Genomic DNA, 21850 nt, shown 5'->3' with positions numbered 1-21850 from the left:
ATAAATACAAATATTCATAGAGATTCCAGCAGAGATTCAGTTTTATTGACCTGAAATGCAGCTGTATCTATAAAACATCATTAGGTGAATTCCACAGACTTGCTTTCAGTTTCTTATTTCTCAAATGGATTTGCAAAGGTTTGCACCAAACAATAAATGTTGTACCTTTAGGGTACAGATGCTAGTTAAAAAATATGTGAGCAGAATTTATGACAGGTTTCTCTTACCTTTTGCCCCTAATTCAATGAGGGCAATATAAGTTTTAGTTTCTCAAGAATCTGTTTTTTTCCAGAACAAGCTATACTCTGATGTTTCCGCCTGGAATTGCTCCAATTACATTTAAGTTTTCAGTACATAGCCGAAAAAACACTTTTAATAAAGAAAATACATAGTTTTGGTTATCAAAACTTCAATGATTGGAATTTATAAAAATGCACACGAGTTTGAAGGAGTCGTCTTGTCCCTTTAAGTTTTTTAGGGTTTCCCTCCGATTCTGTTCCTTCCTTGTAATTCTATTAAAAACCTATATGATTGGATTGCCGTAGTAAAGTTCCATGCTTGTTTATTCCCTGTGCATGTTCAAGACTGTTAATGTCATCAGAGAGTAAGTTCAAAATGGGCCATATTATTTTGAGACATTTATATTATTGATTGCTAGCTGCCTGGCCAGGACAAACAAACAACTTGCATTGTCCTGCTTGAGATAAAGGACTGTTTTGCAAGAAAAAGCTATAACTAGATACAAAAATGCAGTTTTAAGTATACATAGTAGCAGTACTGTGTTTTTAGTCTTGATTTCTAACAGTCTTTAGGTTACCAAAGTTGTGCAATAGAGGAACTTAATTTTATTCTAATAAAGTATAATTGTTTTTGTTCTAATAAAGTATAATTGCATTAATTTTCATGGGAAGGTGATAGAAGCAACATGTATTTTCTTATCTCTATGTCTAGCAATGTAGAATATCCATTCCATCCTTCCGAGGTGGGTAAAATGAGGACCCGGATTGTGGGGGCAATAGGCTGGCTCTGTTAAAAAAGTGCTATTGCTAATATGTTGTAAGCCGCCCTGAGTCTAAGGAGAAGGGCGGCATAAAAATCAAATAAATAAATAAATAATACTTTTAATCTGGAAACAATGCCAATGCATACAAATCTAAATAATAAATAAATAAATGCCACAATGCACAAAGTAAGACATCTTTCGATGTGATAATACTGTGAAGATGTAAAACTGAGCAGTTGGGGATGTACTGCTATTTGTTTGATTTATATCCCACCTTTGTATCCAGGAATGTTTGAAGAGGCAGATTCAGCTGTGCCTTGGCACATGTAGGAAGGAGCAGTAAGCCATGCAGTGAAAGAGATAGGTACATGCCATGCTTGTCAAAATCAAAACACAAGGGGAACTCTTCTTTCTGCAGAAAGTTGAAAGTATTGCAATAAGAAGTGAGAAAAAAAGAAAAATTCTATTCTGTAGAAAATTGTGAGTTCACCAAATAACAGTTGCTGCTTATTTAAGCATTAAGGCAGTGTATCTCAACCTTGGCTGTTTGAAGATGTGTGGACTTCAACTCCCAGAATTCCACAGCCAGCGTTGCTGGCTGGGGAATTCTGGGAATTGAAGTCCACACATCTTCAAACGGCCAAGGTTGAGAAACACTGCATTAAGGGATAAAATGAAAAGCAAACTATCCTTGTGGATTTAAGATTCCTTTTTGCAATCCCTTCTGCCAGAAAACCAAAACTCTCCATCAGCATCTGTTAGATGGTATTTGAATATAGTGTGTGTGTTAATGACTACATGGAGTAGCACATGGAAAAAAGGATAAAAGCTAATCTGAAAATTGCAGGAAATTCTGGAGGCTCCTAACATCACCATGAGATATAAAAACTATATATTAGAATTTATGTATCTTCAACAGCAAAAAACCCACAAAATTCCTAAGGTAAGTTTATGAATTGTAATCAGCCAAAGTACACCTTCAGAGCAGCACAACAAATCAAGCATGTACTAGTGATTAAAGCGGGCTATGACCAACCTGAAACTCTTGCCAGAGGAAAAAACAAAAATGCAGCAGACACCTGAAAATTGTCAGTCTTCAGGTGACCAGGAATCTGGAGGCCATATGGATGAACTCAATGTAAAGATAGGCAACCCATCAGACTCCAAACCCTAAAATTTTAGTTGTTCAACTTTTTGGGTTGCCTGGACTGCATTCACTGAAGAATTATTCTGGGCTGTGTATAAAATATATAGTTAATATATATAGTTAATCGATATAAAGGCAAGCATTTTGCCATCTATTTTTCTATTATCTCATGGGGTCACCTTATTAACTCAGGCCACATGCAATCCGTGGGCTGTGGCTTGCACATGCCTGCTCTAAACCATTAGAGGAAGCACAACCACTATCGCTGCTTTTTCCCTTGTCACCAAATACATTTCCTACAAGGTGTTCTGTCGGGCTCTCTGGTACACTCCCCAAAAATTCACAGGTACAAATTTCAGACACACACACGTTTGAAAATTCAAAACAATGTTCTTTGTAATCAAAATTCACTTAAACTAAGCCCTCTTTTGGTATAGCAAAGAGCACTGGTCTCCAACCAAACTGGTAATTTGTACAAGTCCCTTATCAGTTCTGTGATACTTAGCTTGCAGCTGTGAGGCAATTCACAGTCCTTCTTCTTTCACAAAGTGAAACACACTTTGCTCTGGTTTAGTTTCAAAGCAGGGAAAAAGCAGCACACAAAAGGTCAAAGTCAGTAAAGCAGTCACGAAACAAAGATCAGATAATCCTCCACGAGGGCCAAACCCACAGGCTGCTATTTATAGCAGCCTCACTAATCACCACAGCCCCACCCAACCATAGGTAGCCTCATTTTCTTTGATAATCTCTCAGTTGTTGTTGCCTATGCATGGCTCTCCGCATGCGTGGTTGTATCATTAACTCTTGTTCTGAATCCAAGGAGGAGCTAGATAATTGATCTCCTCCTGAGCTGTCTGCCACACTCTCCTCCACCCTGTCACTCATGTCCTCATGGTCAGAGGAGCCTTCATCAGCAGATTCCACCGGGGGCAAAACAGGCCTGCAACATGTGGATGTCTCCCCCACATCCACAGTCCTTGGGGCAGGAGCTGGGGCAGAGCTAACCACAACACAAGGGAAACAACAATATCAGCTATCCTTAATTCATTTCATTTACTTAAATCCACTTCTGTTTGGGTTCAGATTTCCTTCCCCTTTCTTTGATCCAGTTGTGCCCATTTGCTGGAGTGCAGCCTTGACAGACAACCTTTTTTTCTATTCTTCATTTGGTCTTTTTTTCTAAGACACTTTTTGCTCTCCCAGGTACTCGGCAAGACTTTCAGGGCATCTTCCCTGTCCTTCAGACATTCTCCCAATGTTCTTCTTTCTTCAGTTGTTTGCTATACAGTACTTGCAATATTCCACACTCGCCTATGGTCCTTGGGAAGAAGAGTCTGCCACAGGGGTGGGTTCTAATTTACCTCTCTGCCTGTTTGCTTCCTCCGGGGCCACGCGCATAAGCAGAGCAGAAAACTCAAAAAATAGCACACAGACAAAAAAAAGAGCAGAAAACAAGATGGCAGCAAATGTGCAGTGCCAAAACCTCAGCTTCTGGACATGTGCAGAAGTAAAACCAGCAAAAAAAATCCCCAATTTTTCCCCCCCTAAAAAATGCACATACTGGCACTGGCAGAACCAGGTCCAGGACAACACCAGCATTTATTACAGGTTCTATAGAACCAGTGTGAACCAGGAGGAAGCCACCTCTGATCTATCAGCAGAGCTTCATAGAAGCACATGATTCATTGTCGTTTTTCCTGGCCTTTATTGTTATTATTAACTTATACAGCTGCCCATATCACAATTGTATCTCTGGATGGTAAGTCTAGGATTAAAACCCTCAAAAGCAACAAAACAGCAAAAGTCATTGAAATAACAATGAAATAATACTATAAAATGGCCCCCGAGGACAAACTGACCCAGTCAACACAAAGTCATATTAAGACAAATCACACATGGGTTTATATATGTGGAGGAATATCCTGGTCTTCAAAGTCTTTCAAAATGCCAGCAAGTTCAAGGCCAAATGAACTGTGGTTTAAAGGTGCACCATTATTTTTTAAACTGAGGACTACATCCAAATTTTAAGTTGTATGCTTTTAATAGTGGAAAGGAACCAGAACAAATTTAATTTGGCACATAATTGTGGCCCAGAGGTGGAGCTCTTGCCTCACAATCAGGAAGTTATGAGTTCAATCCTAGGTAGAGGCAGAGGTGGGGTCTCCTGCTTTGGCAGAGGGTTAGACTAGATCAGTGTTTCCCAACCAGTGTGCCATGGTCAGGTGTGCTGCAAAGAAGGAAGCTCAGCTTCTGGTCTCGCAACTTTTTGCTGAGAGTGTGAAGAGCAAAAACTTGTGAGACCAGAAGCTGAGCTTCCTTCTTTGAACCTTCCAAATTTTCCGGCAGCTGCAGCGCCCTGCCCGGCTGGAGCTTCCCTGGCAGCAGCAGCAGGTGAGCTTTGGGGTCCAATGGGAGGGTGGTGGCAGCGGGAGGGCGGCGGCAGCAGCGGCACCAGGCAGTAGCTGCTGGGCGGCGGCAGGGTGATCGGCTGTGAGCCAGAACTCCAGGACAGAGGCATCGATGGCAGCGGCTGGACATGTTGCTGTACGCCGTACATGCTGGCATTGCATGGCTGGCACTTGCCTGCTGGCTGGGACGGGACGGAGGCTCCATGCCCATGCCCAGCGCAACGCCAGCATGTGCAGCATCTAGCAACATGTCCAGCCGCTGCCGTCAGTGCCTCTGTTCCGGAGCTCTGCCTCACAGCTGACCACCCTGCCGCCACCCCACGGCTACTGCCCAATGCTGCTGCTGTGGTGTGGTTTACGAAAAGAGAGATAGCAAGAGAAAGAAAGAGATAGCAAGAGGGAGAGAGAGGGAGGAGAGAGAAAGAGAAAGACAGCAAGAGAGAGAGAAAGAGAGAAAGAGGGGGGAAGGAGGGTGAGGGAAAGACATAGAGGGAGGGAAGGAGGGAGAGAGAAAGAGCAAAAAAGAGAGGAAGGAAGGGAGAAACAAAGAGGGATGGAGAGAGAGGGAAAGAAAGAGGAAGGAAGGGAGAGAAAGAGGGAGAGAGAGAAATAGAGCGAAAGGGAGGAAGAGAGAGATTTTTTTTGTCCAAACTTTTTTAAGCGCCCCTCCCCCCCGCTCAATGTTCCCCAGGATTTTGTAAATGTGAATAATGTGCCGTGGCTCAAAAAAGGTTTGGAAACACTGGAATAGATGACCTGCAAGGTCCCTTCCAACTCTTTTAATCTGGTACAATTTGATGCGATATCATAAACTTTTAATTTTAATTCACATAGAGTGAAGTTGACAGATTTATATCCTCCTGCCTTGTCCTCCAGTTACCTATTTCATAATTTTCCCATCCTTTCCATTTAAAAATGGCAATTATGTAAAAATCCAGCAATTTTTGAGGGCTGCCTTCGAGATTTGAGGGAATGCGTCTCACCTTTTCTTTGGTGTAAATGTTTGCACTTATGCTATAGGCAGAGCTAATTAAATTTAATTCGATATCCACCAAATCCATCTTTTCTTGTTATACAAACCTTCCAGCCACCTCCTATAGGGCAACATGGTGGAAGGCAAAGATTTAGACCTTGTCCTTTATATTGTAAGCAAATGATTAAATTGTTAAATTGTTAGCACAGTTGGAAAAATGCAGACTGGAAGATATGTCTATTAAATGATGACAATAGGATTATTTCAAACCAAATTTGGTTAGGCAAGGAAAAAAACTCTTAAGAAAATTAAATGAAAATTTTATTTATTTGTTTGTTTGTTTGTTTATTTATTTATTTATTTATTTGTATGCCGCCCCTCTCTGCAGACTCGGGGCGACTAACAACAGTAATAAAACAGTATATGACAATAATCCAATACTAAAAACAGTTAAAAACCCATTATATAAAAACCAATCATACATACAGACATACCATGCATAAAATTGTAAAGGCCTAGGTGGAAAGTGTATCTCAATTCCCCTATGCCTGGCGGCAGAGGTGGGTTTTAAGCAGCTTACGAAAGGCAAGGAGGGTGGGGGCAATTCTAATCTCTGGGGGGAGTTGGTTCCAGAGGGCCAGGGCCGCCACAGAGAAGGCTCTTCCCCTGGGTCCCGCCAAGCGACATTGTTTGGTTGACGGGACCAGGAGAAGACCCACTCTGTGGGACCTAACCGGTCGCTGGGATTCGTGCAGCAGAAGGTGGTCCCTGAGGTAATCTGGTCCGGTGCCATGAAGGGCTTTATAGGTCATAACCAACACTTTGAATTGTGACTGGAAACTGATCGGCAACCAATGCAGACTGCGGAGTGTTGGTGTAACATGGGCATATTTGGGAAAGCCCATGATTGCTCTCGCAGCTGCATTCTGCACGATCTGAAGTTTCCAAACACTTTTCAAAGGTAGCCCCATGTAGAGAGCGTTACAGTAGTCGAGCCTCGAGGTGATGAGGGCATGAGTGAATGTGAGCAGTGACTCCCGGTCCAAATAGGGTCGCAACTGGTGCACCAGGCGAACCTGGGCGAACACCCCCCTCGCCACAGCTGAAAGGTGTTTCTCTAATGTGAGCTGTGGATCGAGGAGGACGCCTAAGTTGCGAACCCTCTCTGAGGGGGTCAATGATTCTCCCCCCAGGGTAATGGATGGACAGATGGAATTGTCCTTGGGAGGCAAGACCCACAGCCACTCCGTCTTGTCTGGGTTGAGTTTGAGTTTGTTGACACCCATCCAGGCCCCAACAGCCTCCAGGCACCGGCACATCACTTCCACTGCTTCGTTGACTGGACATGGGGTGGAAGTGCCTCACATTGTGGCACTTCTAATGGAGCCATTGTCTATAGAAAGCACAGAAGCATAAATAAAAATGCAAACCTACTTAAGGACACTTTTACTTGTACAGTATCATACATTAACCTAAGCATAATCTGATTTATGTTTGGTTTATGTGAATTCTATTAGGTTTAACAACTTGAGTGAATGAAACCATAATGGCTTGTTTAACTGATTCATTAAGGTTTATGCGTACTTGTGGACACGACCCCTTTTGGTAGAAACCAGGGAGAACATCCCAGAAGAAATCTACTCCTTGGATACATGCTTAAAATTCCCAGTGGTCTCCTATCCGCTCAATAACTCAATCAGCTTCCAACAACTGCTGTCTTTTAAATATACTGTAGTTTGATTGCTACTGTATGGCGTTATGGGACTGTTAGAGACATCATTATTGAAAAACATCACATTAGGAGAAGTTTGACTATATTTAGACTTGCATAGCTTTACTAAATTTGCTAGATCATGTAAATGCTGAGGATTTATTTGGGAACACATTTTATGGAACTTCTCAATAAATCTTTGAATAATGTATACTTGCAATTGAGCTGAGTATCCCAGCCAATTTTAGCAGATTTCTTTCTGTTGTACCTAATAATTGGCTTGATACCCTCATAAATAATGAATTTGTACAAAAAAGGCAGCATTCATGAAATTCCAAGGGGGAAAAACATTCGAGGGAAAATATATTTTAATCCCATTTATAAAGAGATACTTGTAGCCCCCTGAGAAGAAAATCAGTGACGAGAGTTAAAAACCTACTTTTGGATCCCTAGCATTTAGTCAGTGCAATTTTGCTTACTTTGAATTATTTCAGGCTGTAGAAAGAAAGCTGATTTTGAAATGGGATACAAAGGCTTAACTATCTAAAAATGCTTTAAACTGCAGCAACAATAGCCTGGTAGCTGATGGAAAAATAACACACAAGTGGTAAATGCTCGTCTGTATAAAACATGATTGTGAAGAGCCAGAGGAAAAAAGAGCTTTTAAATGTGCTACAAAATAAATCCACAACTTGTGAAAAAAAAGCTCTAATCCAGAAATCTGACAATAGATTCCCTCCCCTTCCAGTCAACAGCATAGTAGTGAAACACAATGACATATCTGTTGAATCCTATGTAAATAGTTGGTTCCATGAAAAAACGCTGTCTGTGCAAAATCGGAAGTCGCGCCTGATTGGCTCAGACGCTGACTGCTCTCTTTTGGCGGGAGCCGCAAAAGTATAAAAGAGCGGCTGCTCTCCAGGTAAAGCCAGACGTGTTCCCGCTGATAGTCACTTGTCTTGAAGAGCTGAATAAAGGAACCGTCTTATTTAAGCCTTGTCCCTGGACTCTTCAATATCACTAGCAAAAAATGATTTTTTTCACAGCTGCATGGAAGTGAGGGTTTATAGAGTTTGCAGCACGTCACAGATATGACATTGGTGGATTCATTTCTACGTGGAGTGAAAAACCAAATTTAAAGCACAGGGGAGATGGTGACAGCAGGTCGAACTGCTATATATTCTATCTTCCAGAGGGTTCAAAATTAGATCCCTTCATATGTGATATTGCTGCTTTAAAATATGAACCTTGTTTGACACGCAATCAGTCTAAAGAGGGGATTAAAGTATTAGCAAATTTATCTGTCTGTCTGTCGGTCTATTTATTACTTAGATTTCTATGTCACCCTTCTCCGCAGACTCAGGGCAGCTTACAACAGAAACAATACAAAAACATATAAGAAACCCAGTGATTAAAACAGTCTAAATTTATCTAAAAACCGCAATACAGTGTTCCCTCGAATTTCGTGGGTTCGAACTTTGCGAAATGTCTATACCACGGTTTTTCAAAAATATTAATTAAAAAATACTTCGCGTTTCCCCCCCCTATACCACGGTTTTTCCCGCCCGATGATGTCATATGTCATTGCCAAACTTTCGTCCGCCTTTAAAAAACATTTTTTAAAATAAACTTTAATAAATAAACATGGTGAGTAATAATCTAAATGGTTGCTAAGGGAATGGGAAATTGTAATTTAGGGGTTTAAAATGTTAAGGGAAGGCTTGGGATACTGTTCATAGCCAAAAATAGTGTATTTACTTCCGCATCTCTATTTTGCGGAAATTCGACTTTCGCAGGCGGTCTCGGAACGCATCCCCCACGAAAATCCAATTTGTCTAAAATCTCAATTATCTAAATTTATCTAAAACTCCTGTTATAAATAAGGTGACCAGACATCCCGCCTTCAGCCGGTTGCTGGTATTTGTGAGGTTGCTGGTATTTGTGAGGCAGAAGACGGTCCCATAAGTAACCTCGCCCTAAGCCATGCAGGGTTTTATAGGTCATGGCCAACACTTTAAATTGTGTCTGGAGACCAATCGGTAGCCAATGCAGCTCTCGGAGTAATGTAGATATTTATTCCTATTGAACAATACCAAGGTAATTATTACTTCCCATCCCTATTTTCTGTGAAATTAAAGAAAAATAGTATAATACAGTACTCCATTACACACAGGACACATTAATATAAGTATATAATTATTCATGCTAAAATCTAATGTAATATATTTTGGTGGCTGAGATGATAAAAGGAAAACCCAAAAGTTTTTATAAACAGAAAAACAGAAACAGCTCCCTTTTTAAATGCCAAAGGGATTTTCTGGTACACAGAAGGCACAGGTGAAATGCAATCCAATTGCTCACCCAATAGTTGGGAAATTGAGTCCAATTCTAAAGTCCAGAGAGTCTACACACACAATCCTGAACAGCAAAAAACCACGATCTTGACGAAACAATGAATCAGATAAACTGCCATGAGGCTAAAACACCAGGCTGCACTTTTATCTGTAGCACTAATTACAGCAGCCCCACCCAACCACAGGTGGCCTCATTTTCTCTTGTAATAATCCTTCAGTTGTTGTCTCCTATGCATCAATCTACGCATGCGTGAATGTGTCATTAATTCTTGTTCAGAATCCAGGGATGGTACAGATGACTGATCTCCTCCTGGGCTGTCTGCCAAACTCCCCTCTTCCCTGTCACTCACGCTTCCTTGGTCAGAGGAGACTTCGTCGGCAGATTCTACTGGGACCAAAACAGGCCTGCGGTAACTATACAATTATCTGCCACTATTTTTTTTGACATTATTTTATTTTTTGGCATTCACATTTCATGTTGTCCCTCCTTTAGAATCTTTTATTTACTGGTTCAACCCCATTTCTTCAATATTTTTTTGACCCTCATAATAGTGGCTTCTACGTCCTCCTCAAGCAGGACCATGAGTCCAAGCGTCCTCCCAAATTGTGCACTAACTCAGTCCAAAAAAGTGCCACCCCATCCAGAGTCAAGGATGGAATTTCTAAGGGGGTCAGGGGAGCCAAAACCCCATAATTTCTCCATTTTGCCAGTGTTGAATTGAAGCCCGTTCTTCCCCATCCAAACTCTTACTGCTTCTAGACCATTGTTTCCCAACCTTGGCAACTTGAAGATACAGTATTTGGACTTCAATTCCCAGAATTCCCCAGCCAGCGAATGCTGGCTGGGGAATTCTGGGAGTTGAAGTCCAAATATCTTCAAGTTGCCAAGGTTGGGAAACACTGTTCTAGAAACTTGGCTAAATTAATTCATAGAGATTAAGTCTATTTATTTTGTACTAATCATCTTTTCTCGGTATCATGGGACTTTACAAAATAATAAAATTGTAAACTATATGAAGTGTCCACCAGATGTCACTACTTTAACAGCTCTAAACTCAAATAGAAAGAAATGAAGAAGAGTTGAGGCTCTAATTACTAGTTCTGCCCAAAAAACTTTTTACCAGCAGAGACCACTCCAAATTTATTCATTAGAAACGCATATAAATGCTCTTTTTATCAGCATTGTACTTTTTCACCGATGGCGAGGACCTTTCGTGGGATATCTTAGTATCAAATAGATATTTCTGATTAAATTAGACTAACAAATAACATTCAGGAAGATTTCCTATGTTAAATTGTATTCTCTTAGGCCACATTCCTTCAGATCAAAATATTTCATAATTCCAGTATGTAGCTCAGAGTTGAACAGAACAGAATAGAATTTTATTGGACAAGGAATTTGTCTTGGTGCATATGCTCTCAGCGTACATAAAAGAAAATATAGATTTGTCAAGAATCATGTGGTACAACACTTAATGATTGTCATAGCAGTCAAATAAGCAATGAAGAAAAAATCAATATTAATAAAAATCTTAGGATACAAGCAACAAGTTAAAGTCATACAGTCCTAAGTGGAAGGAAAAGGATGATAGGAATGAAGAATTGGGGAATCATTAGTGCTGAATGCGCTCAGTTGTTTGCCTGCAGATGTTGTATTACCCAGCTAGTTAATATCATGCAGCCCTGGTGGCACAGTGGGTTAGAATGCAATATTGCAGACAACTTCCACAGGCTGGAGTTTGATCCTGACAGGGCTCAAGGTTGACTCAGCCCTAAACAGAAACATAGAAGACGGCAGAAAAAGATCTCATGGTCCATCCAGTCTGCCCTTATACTATTTCCTGTATTTTATTTTAGGATGGATCTATGTTTATCCCAGGCATGTTTAAATTCAGTTATTGTGGATTTACCAACCACGTCTGCTGGAAGTTTGTTCCAAGGATCTACTACTCTTTCAGTAAAATAATATTTTCTCACGTTGCTTTTGATCTTTCCCCCAACTAACTTCAGATTGTGCCCCCTTGTTCTTGTGTTCATTTTCCTATTAAAAACACTTCCCTCCTGGACCTTATTTAACCCTTTGACATATTTAAATGTTTCGATCATGTCTTCCAAGGTCAGTAAAATGAGGACTCAGATTGTTGGGGGCAATATGATTGTTTATTTATTATTTATTATTCATTGGATTGCTATGCTGCCCTTCTCCGAGGACTCGGGGCGGCTCTCAACATATAAAATATACACTACATAATATAATCCAATTAACTAATTAAAAATCTAGGAACACCCCCCCCCCAAAAAAAATACATCTAAAAATGTTGACATTGTAAATCACTCAGAGACTGCTGTAAAGCACTATGATTCAGTATATGAGACTAAGAGATATAGCCATTGCTATCATCATGTGATTCAGCCAGAATTGAAGATATTTCATTTTATCTTTTTCAGAGAAGGCAAGGAGACTAAGATTATTTTATTTTCAACCGGTTTGTGGAGAAGTTTTTAGACTTTTCTTTGGGTTTTAGTTCTGATGAACCAATGAAAAATATAACATTTCCCAAGTTACCAACCTCACAATGAATTGGACAGGACACTATTAAAGAATGATGAAAAATTAATCGGTAAAATATATAAATTTTTGATTCGTTATGAGACAGAAGTGGAAATTGTAAAAGAGAATATGATAAGCTGGGGAATGAATTTTGGCTACACAATTGAATTAGAAAAATGGGAAAAATTATGGATTAACAATTGGCGGATGACAAAATTGACGGCATTCAAGGAAAACCAATTAAAAATGTTTTACAGGTGGCACTTATCGCCAGAAAGACTATCAAAAATGTTCCCAAAAACCTCTCCAATATGCTGGAAGTGTAAAAAAGAAAGAGGCACATTCTACCACCAATGGTGGACATGCACACAGGCAAAAAAAAATGGGAATAAAATAACAAATTGGTTAAAAGAAATAGTAAATGAAGAAATTGAAAAAAACCAGAATTATATTTATTGGGTATTTTTAATAAAAAAATTAGAAAAAGAGGTAAGATACCTAGTTAAATATATATTAACAGCTGCCAGAATAGTATATGCCCAACAGTGGAAAATAGACAAACTACTGGAAGAAAATATAATAATTAAAAAGATACTAGATTGTGCGGAGATAGACAGGCTATCCAAAAGATTAGAGGGAAAAGAAGAATCAGATTACTATAAAACATGGGCAAACTTTTATGATTGGCTAAAGAAAAAGCAATAAAGCAATACATAAAAATCTATGCAAAGCAACACGTCGAATAAAAGAATTGAAAAAATTAATATTATGTAAAAGAAGTAAAATTCTCTGATCAGACATCCAAAAAGTGGGGAAACTTTCATTTCCCAAATGTTGTAGGTGTATGTCTTTATGTATGTTTTTTCTTTTTTCTTGTGTGTCATATTTGTAAAAAAACCACAAATAAATAAAAGAAAATTAAAAGAAAAAAGAAAAATATAACATTTTCCAAGTTACCAACTTCACAATGATAGGAACAGTGGTGGGCTCCTACCAGTACGGCTAAGTGTGCATAGCTCTGCGGCTCTGGTGGGTGAACATATGTTCAAGCGAAATTTTGCTTCCAGAACCTCAATCACATCATGGGCTGGATGGATTGTGTCTTTTTTTGCCTTTGTGGAGCCGGGGTAGACGTCATATGTGATGTATCCGGCTCTTGGATTGTCAGTTTGACAGGCCTGCCCTAAAGCGTCTCAGTCCCCAAATCCCAGAGCCCTATTAAAATTCATCCATTCATCCAGCAGAGGGGTCAGCCACCTCAGAAACATTGCTGTTGTCACTGAAGTTTCAGGAAACCAAATAAACCTTCTTTCCTTGGAGCCAGTCAGTCTCCATTTTATTTCTAACACTTTTCTCCCATCTTAAGAGCTGGATTTTTCTTCCTACAGTTTCCCCCCCCCCCTAGTTAATTGATGGAGGAGAAGGTTCTAAGAGCTGCAGGAAATCTTACAGGGCCCTGGGGATTTGAGTTCTAATTATGTATCACAAAAATTATTGTGTGGTATTCGAGATGCTGCTGAACTACAAATCTTAATACCTCCCCACTATAGCTTTAGTTCTGTTATATTTGGATAGTCATATAGGATGGATTTTCACATTACAAAACACAGAGAAACCTATCTTAATTTTAAGTTGTAAAATAAATTAATATGAAGTACATTAGGGATAAGAATTCACTACGGTAGCAGTAGCCCCTTAGGGAAGGGAAACAGGGGAATCAGACTGACAGCCTCCTTGTGGTATTGCAATTCAAATCCCTCCCCTTTTCTACCTGCATTTTGACATTGTGCAGCCCCCGAAAAGGGGAAGACTTTGCAATATAGTGTTCCCTCGATTTTCGCGGGTTCGAACTTCGCGAAAGGTCTATACCACGGTTTTTCAAAAATATTAATTAAAAAATACTTTGCGGTTTTTTCCCTATACCACGGTTTTTCCCGCCCAATGACGTCACCTGTCATCGCCAAACTTTCGTCCACCTTTAATAAATATTTTTTAAAATAAACTTTAATAAATAAACATGGTGAGTGATAATCTAAATGGTTGCGAAGGGAATGGGAAATTGTAATTTAGGGGTTTAAAGTGTTAAGGGAAGGCTTGTGATACAGTTCATAGCCAAAAATAGTGTATTTACTTCCGAATCTCTACTTCATGGAAATTTGACTTTCGCGGGCAGTCTCGGAACGCATCCCCTGCGAAAATTGAGGGAACACTGTACAATAATGTTGTAATGGCAAAAGCAGCAAGTTCCCTAGTCTGCCACTCCAGAAACAGGGAATGAGGTCTTAAAAAGGAAAGCTAGGAGAGGATTCTGCATGCTAGTGGTAAATTCTAAGTGGAACATGTGTGAATTGTTACACAAACTAATTGGAGGGAATTAGTTTACCAGCTCATTCGTAGATCTGACAAAGTATATTCTGCCATACCATACTACCCACTAGTGTCTTTCTATTCCCCAGAACATTTGAAGTATTTTGAACTTAGCTATGCAACACTTATTTCTTTCTTACCCTGAAACACCAAGGGCAAGGGTTTTTTCCATCTGGGAGCAGGATGGGTAATATTATGTGTTGTGTTTGGGCTTGGGCCGGCCAGCCGTTGCTCCCACAGATGGGAGAGATGCGGCACAAAGTGAGTGCGAAAGCCTGGCTGACAGCCAGGAAGACGTGGCAGACAGCCAGGAGGATGAGGCCACTGGTTCGCAGGACTCAGCAGACAGCCCAGGGGATTTGGCATGCAGTCACTCAGTCTTTCGTCCTTGGATTCCTCTGCAGACCAATTCATAGACATGCGTAGCCGAAGAGCTATGCAAAGGAGGGATCAATTGAAGGATTATTACAGGTCATCAAAGTAGCACCTGGGCTGGGTGTGGTTCTTATACTGAGGGCTGGGTGTGGTTCCCTTAATGAGGGCTAAAGGTATAAAAGGGAACAGAGACACAAGGCAAACTGTGGCTGTTTATCTGTGTTATTTTGTGGTTCCTGCTCTGAAGTTTCTGTTCCGTGCCTTTGGAGTTTTCAACCCAGCTTTTTCAAGCACGTGGGAGGTGAAACCTTTGGGACTTGCTGTTTGCTCCAAAGATTCAAAGGACTCCTGAAACGTTTCTGCTTCTTGCAGGTTGTCTTTGTTTGCTTTTAATACAAGTTTGCTGATTAGAAGAGCACGTGTGTGTTTGATTTCTTTTCCTTGAACTGTTACGCATTGCCTGAGCCCAGTCAGGCAGAACAATTATGGAAGATATAAAATTGTTAAAACAACCAAAAATGAATTGGTTCTAAAAAGTGAAATTTATTCAAAGTCTCCCAATAAGTAACATGAGGTTATTAACCATCTGGATACTATTCAGCCAGCGCCTCAAATAACTAATTCAGTTCTAATAATAGGCTGCCAACCAAACCTCATTTTAGCTTTCAACTGTAGGTCAATCATAGAGGCAGTCCTCCTAAGATTGATGAGGAGAGAGTTCTTTTTCATTGGAGGCCTTCAATATGCACAAAAAACAAAAGAAGTGGAGGGATAATTGTGAGCCTGGATTAACTGCAGGGTAGCATTGTATGCAGGCTCCGATATGCACAATACGTAAGTTCTGAGAGCCAAGAAAACAGGGCTCAACCTCTTGGCAGCCCAAAGAACCTACACGTGTTTAATACAGTGGTACCTCATCATACGAACTTAATTGGTTCCAGGAGGAGGTTCGTAAGGTGAAAAGTTCGTAAGATGAAACAATGTTTCCCATAGGAATCAATGTAAAAGCAAATAATGCGTGCAAATCCTTCGGGAAAATCCCAAACTTTAGAAGGGAGGCGAACGGAGGGCAGGGAGGAGCTTCTAAAGGTGGCGGGTGGAAGAAGCAAGGCTAGGCTAAAGGGTGAGTGGGAAGGAAGAAAGGCAAGGGGGGCGCCCCTCCCTTTTCTTTCTTAAAAAGACACCGTTTCAGTGCCTTTGCAAGCACCTTGTTCTCTGCAAAATCTTTCCTCCAAGCTGCCCCTCCCTTTTCTTTCTTAAAAAGACACCGTTTCAGTGCCTTTGCAAGCACCTTGTTCTCTGCAAAATCTTTCCTCCAAGCTGCCCCTCCCTTTTCTTTCTTAAAAAGACACCGTTTCAGTGCCTTTGCAAGCACGTTGTTCTCTGCAAAATCTTTCCTACTCCAAGCAGCCCCTCCCTTTTCTTTCTTCAAAAAAGGGGGAAAAAAGAAACCCCTTCATCCCAGCAGCAGCTGCTTGGGTTCGTAAGGTGAAAATAGTTCGGCAGAAGAGGCAAAAAAATCTTAAACACCGGGTTCGTATCTTGAAAAGTTCGTTAGAAGAGGCGTTCGTAAGATGAGGTACCACTGTATTTCTTTTTACTCAACAGATTTTAGCCTTCCACAATGAACTGGTTGGCTTGAAGAGAAAAACCAATCCTTCTGAGTTGTAACATTGATTTATCCACTGAAGTTGAATATTATTCCGGCTAAAGAATAATCGATCTCTTTTATTTTAATTGCTTTTAATAACGTGACTAGTAGAATATCTAAAAAATATTATTTCTGTTAATTTATTAAATGTATTCCAATGTAGCTATTTAAAGTTAGCAACGTTTATAGAATGCAGGGAAGTGGTTTCTATAACCTTAAAGAAGAAACCTGGAATTAAGGAAAAACTTCCTAACAGTGAAAGCATTTAACCAGCGGAACAGCTTGCCTTCAGACATTGTGGGGGCTCCGTCACTGGAGGTTTTTAAGAAGAGATTGGACAGTCGCTTTTCTGAACTGATATTTATTTATTTATTAGATTTGTATGCTGCCCCTCTCTGTAGACTCGGGGTGGCTAACAACAACAGTGAAACAATATGAACAAATCTAATATTTAAGTTAACTTAAAAAACCCTATACGACAGTGATGGTGAACCTTTTTTTCCTTGGGTGCCGAAAGAGCGTGTGCAATTTATCGCACATGCACAAGTGCCCACACCCATAATTCAATTCCTGGGGAGGGCCAAAATAGCTTCCCCCACACCCCGGGGCCCTCTGGAGGCTGGAAACGGCCTGTTTCCCAACTTCTGTTGGACCCACTGGGCTTGTATTTCGCCGTCTCAAGGCTCCAAAGGTTTCTCTGGAGCCAAGGGAGGGCAATAATGTCCTTCCTTATCCCCCTGGAGGCTCTCTGGAAGCCAAAAATGCCCTCTCAGAGCCTCTAAAAATTAGCTGGCTGGCACACACATGAACGTTGGAGCTGAGCTAGGGCAACGGCTTGCATGCCAGCAGATATTACTCTGTGTGCCAAATGCTGCATCCGTGCCATAGGATCGCCATCACTGGCTTAGGGTCAGACTACTTACGGGACCGTCTTCTGCCACATACTTCCCAGCAACTGATTAGGGCTCACAGGATTGCTCTTGCCCGGGTCCCGTCAACTAGACAGTGTCGGCTGGCGGGGCCTTCTCTGTGGCGGCTCCAGCTCTCTAGAACTAACTGCCCTCGGAGATCCCTACTGCCTCCACCCTCCTAGCCTTCCAGAAAGCTGTGAAGATCTGGCTTTGCCGGCAGGCCTGGGGCCGTTGAACAATACCATCCAGCTCTGGCCAAGAAGGAAAGAATTTTATTTTAAGGGTTTTAATTGTTTTTTTTTATTGCTTTTAATCGTTGTACGCTGCCCAGTCTGGAAGGAGTTGGGCAGCTTAGAAATCTAATAAATGAAATGAAGCCTGGGGAGAGCAAAAATGGCCCAAAAGACTGAAAATCAGTACATGCATGCTGGAGCTGACATAGGACAACACCTTGCATGCCCTCAGATATGGCTACGCGTGCCACTTATATGCCATAGCGTGCCATAGGTTCGCCATCACTGATCTATATGATCTTTAGCACTAGACCGTTAGGCTTTCTGACACAGGGTTACATCCATTAACTTTCCATTTTGAATGAATATTGTACAATATCTTATATTGTAATATTATTTTGCTATTTTTTAAAGAAGAAATAAATTTGCTTGTAAATGGATTGGTAATATTTTCCCACTTTTTAAATGTAAAGGCATCTCTACTTAAGATCGCCTCTACTTAAGAACTTTTCTACATAAGAACCAGGTGTTCAAGGTTTTTTTGCCTCTTCTTTAGAACCCGAGCCCGGAAAAATCTCCCAGGAAATTTGAGAGCGGCACGAAGGCCCGGCCAGTTTCCTGCCATTCCCCCTTTAAACCTAGCCATCTGGGGCTTTTCTGGGCTGCCAGAGGAGCCTTTTCATGGTGCTTAAGGAGGCTTTGGCAGTCCAGAGTGAACGAAGCATTTTCCTTTCTCTGGGTGCTTGGACAGGGAATAAACGCTTCTTTCGCTCTGGGCAGCCGAGGAGTCACCACAGCGAAGGAAAGACGCCGGCTACCAAGCGAGCTAGAGGAGAGGGGAGCCCTTCAGCAAGGGAAGGAAGAGGTAGCAGGTAGCAGCAACAGCAGCCAGTGTATGGGAGGCAAAGTATAGGAGGCAGCCTCGCGCAGGTATATTGGAGATGCATGCTCCTCCTCGCCGCCTCAGAGTCCCTCTTTTTCTTTTTTAAGCCTTAAAGTTTTGGATTTTTTTGATTCCCCGCACCTCACCTTCTTCCTTCAGCAGCAACTCTCCTCCTCCTCTTCTTCTTCCACCTCCTCCCACCCAAATTCTGAGCTTTTATTTCTTTCCTAATGGGTTTGCACACATTATTTGCTTTTACATTGATTCCTATGGGAAAAATTGCTTCTACTTAAGAACGTTTCTACTTAAGAACCTGGTCACGGAACGAATTAAGTTCTTAAGTAGAGGCATCACTGTATATTCTTCTAAAAGATTTCACTACTGTAATTTATCTGAATAGTTCCATTTTTTTATCATCTTGTCAGGTGTAATACAAGATCCCAAAAGTTGAGAGATATGCAAGTGGATTAATTAGGCTTCTGATAATGTGTTAGCCAAAATTAACATTGGTATTTAACCTCTTCAACTAGACGGAAAAGCACACACACACTCATTCTCAGCAAGAAGTATGGCTAAATCTCAATCTGTCTGACTCTTTTTAAAATTGCTTTTTAATACTGTATCTGTTTCTGAACACTAGATAAAACTTTTAATAGAGCACTGTATTTTTTTTTGTTTCCTATCTAGCTTTACAGGAGTTAAGGATCACTTGTTATCATTCTCCTGATAATTTTTAATACCACAAATTAAATTAATCCTCTCCAGTTAATTATATTACTAAATCATCCACAGCTGTAATTTATCATATAAGAAAAAATGTGTCAGGTTGAAAATCAATGGGTTTTTTCCCTACTTTGTTTAGCGGCCCCAGATTTTTCTTGCAGACATTTGAACTTTCAACATAACATTTTAATTCTAAACAATTATTATTTTCCATATAAACTATATAATCTGTACCAATTAGGAGAATAATTTAATTTTAAAATAGCCATTCATTATTTTAAAGTAACACAAGGGTTTGGTGTTATTTTTGGTGTGCCTTTGTGTTGACTCTCAGCAACTGTTGAGCCCCTACAGCAGGTCTCCAAACTTGGCAACTTTAAGACTTGTGGACTTCAGAATGCTGGCTGGAGAATTCTGGGAGTTGAAGTCCACAAGTCTTAAAGTTGCCAAGTTTGGAGACCCCTGCCCTACAGGTTTTTTTTTTTTTTTTTTTTTTGGGGGGCAACATTTTCAGAAGTGGTTTGCCACTGCACCACTTCGTAGGGCTGTGGGAATACTTTCTTAAAATTGTTCCAACTCATTTCATGTGCAAAGTGAGACTAGTATTTTAGCCTAGTGCCTTAACCACTACCCCAAACTGATTCTCAATACAGGTTCACCCCTCTCCGAGTCCACGGAGAGGGGCGGCATACAAATCCAATAAATAAATAAGCTAAAGGGATTGGATACTCTAGCCTAGAGGATAATTCTCTGCCTTACAAGGCAAAGGTTGCAGGTTCAAGTCCCAGTGGGTATGGCTAGCTGATTAGGCCAAAATAAGGCCAAAATAGATCTATCCTAGTCTCCCTTAATTTTCAAATTCAGCAAAAAAACATGACACACACACACATATAAATAAATAAAGTTATAATCAATTATATTTTAGTACTGTTTGAAAATTACACGGGATTAAATAGTATGTTTGACTTTATACCATCTCAAAGGTGCTTTTTCCCCTAAAGGCAACTGGACTGTTTTTCCCTTGAGGAAGATCTTTCACTTCTCATCTAAGAAGCTTCATCAATTCTGATTGGATGGTGAGTGGGATGAAGGATGGTCAGAACTAATCCTTCCATCTCCCCACTATCCAGTCAGAATTGATGATGCTTCTTGGATGGACAAATAAAATGTCTTCTTCTTAAAAGGTAAAAACATTTATCCCTCAAGGAAAATAACATAGTCCAGTTGCCTTTTTTTTAAAAAGCACCTTTGAGACAATCATAACCTAGATGACTGAGAATCGCCAGAGAAATTAGGTATCATGTTTACTAGAAAGATTCCTGGATTTTGTGATAAGAAATTTGGTCAGAAAAATTATTTTCACATATATTCATTGAAATGTGTGAAGTACCTTGGTACCTGAGATTACAAGTATGATAAAAATGTACAACTCATTGGGGACATTAAACAATGCACTTACATTCCTAGTTTCTCTTAAGTGTTCTTATTTCAAAGAAATGAACAGATTTAGAATATTGGTTCCTTGTACACTTCATCTGTTGCAGGCTGGGCTAAGCTCTGCAAGTAGAATGAGAATGGTAGGTGACATGAAAATTATTAAACTCTATCCAATGTTATTCAAGTATTGGTGGCTTGGTTCGATTGCCTAGTTATCTGGAATTATTTTCTGTACCATCTTGCATCAAAATTGTTCCTGGTTTGCAGTCTGGCTTGAGTAGCTTCAGATGAGGCGGCTGGTAAAATGTTGCCAGCATTAGCTTCAATTTCATGACCCCAAATTGTGACCTGCATCTCTTATGTGGCTTTCATACAACTTGTTTGAGTATTTAAGTGCACTTTTTGGGGAATTAAAAGAAGATTCTCAGTTTCCGATTATAGTTATGAGGGATGTGACCAGTGAAGGGCTGCAAAAAATTTTACTACCACACTGGGGGCGTGGCTGTTTGTGGGTGTGGTTTGCCAGCCATGTGACCAGTTGGGAGCAGCTTTGATGATCATGTGATCCGGGGGGGTCTTTAAGGTCATGTGACTGGCTTAAAGGTGGCCAACTTGACGTCACTCGCGTCAAGGGTTTGGTTTAGGGTTAGGGTGCCTGGCCTCTCCTCGCCTCAAAGAGATACAATTTCCCTATCTATTTACTATTACTGAATATCCAAAATATACTACAGTATTTAATTCTATGTATATATGACATATGTGTACATAGATATTACACACAGGCACACAAAAATATATATTATCTACTATATAAACTGTATGTGTATGTACACACACACACACACACACACACACACACACACAGCTCTTCTAAAATTATACACATTTAATCTCATTTACTGCGATAGGAAAAACATATCCAGAGCCTAGAAGGGGAAAAAAGAAAAAAAAATCCTGACCGTACCTGACCGTATCCGTAGGAGCCCATCAGTGGATGTGACCTACGGTACATTATCTCTCTTCCCCCATCTGTGGCCTCGTATTAGGAATCCACACAGTAGCTTTCCTTTCCTTTTTTTGGTCTTTTGGCATCTCTTTAATATCAACCTTCAATTTAATTCTG

Source organism: Erythrolamprus reginae, chromosome 1 (assembly GCF_031021105.1).
Source record: "Erythrolamprus reginae isolate rEryReg1 chromosome 1, rEryReg1.hap1, whole genome shotgun sequence".
NCBI classification, from domain to species: Eukaryota; Metazoa; Chordata; class Lepidosauria; order Squamata; family Dipsadidae; genus Erythrolamprus; species Erythrolamprus reginae.
This window is presented reverse-complemented; position numbering follows the sequence as displayed.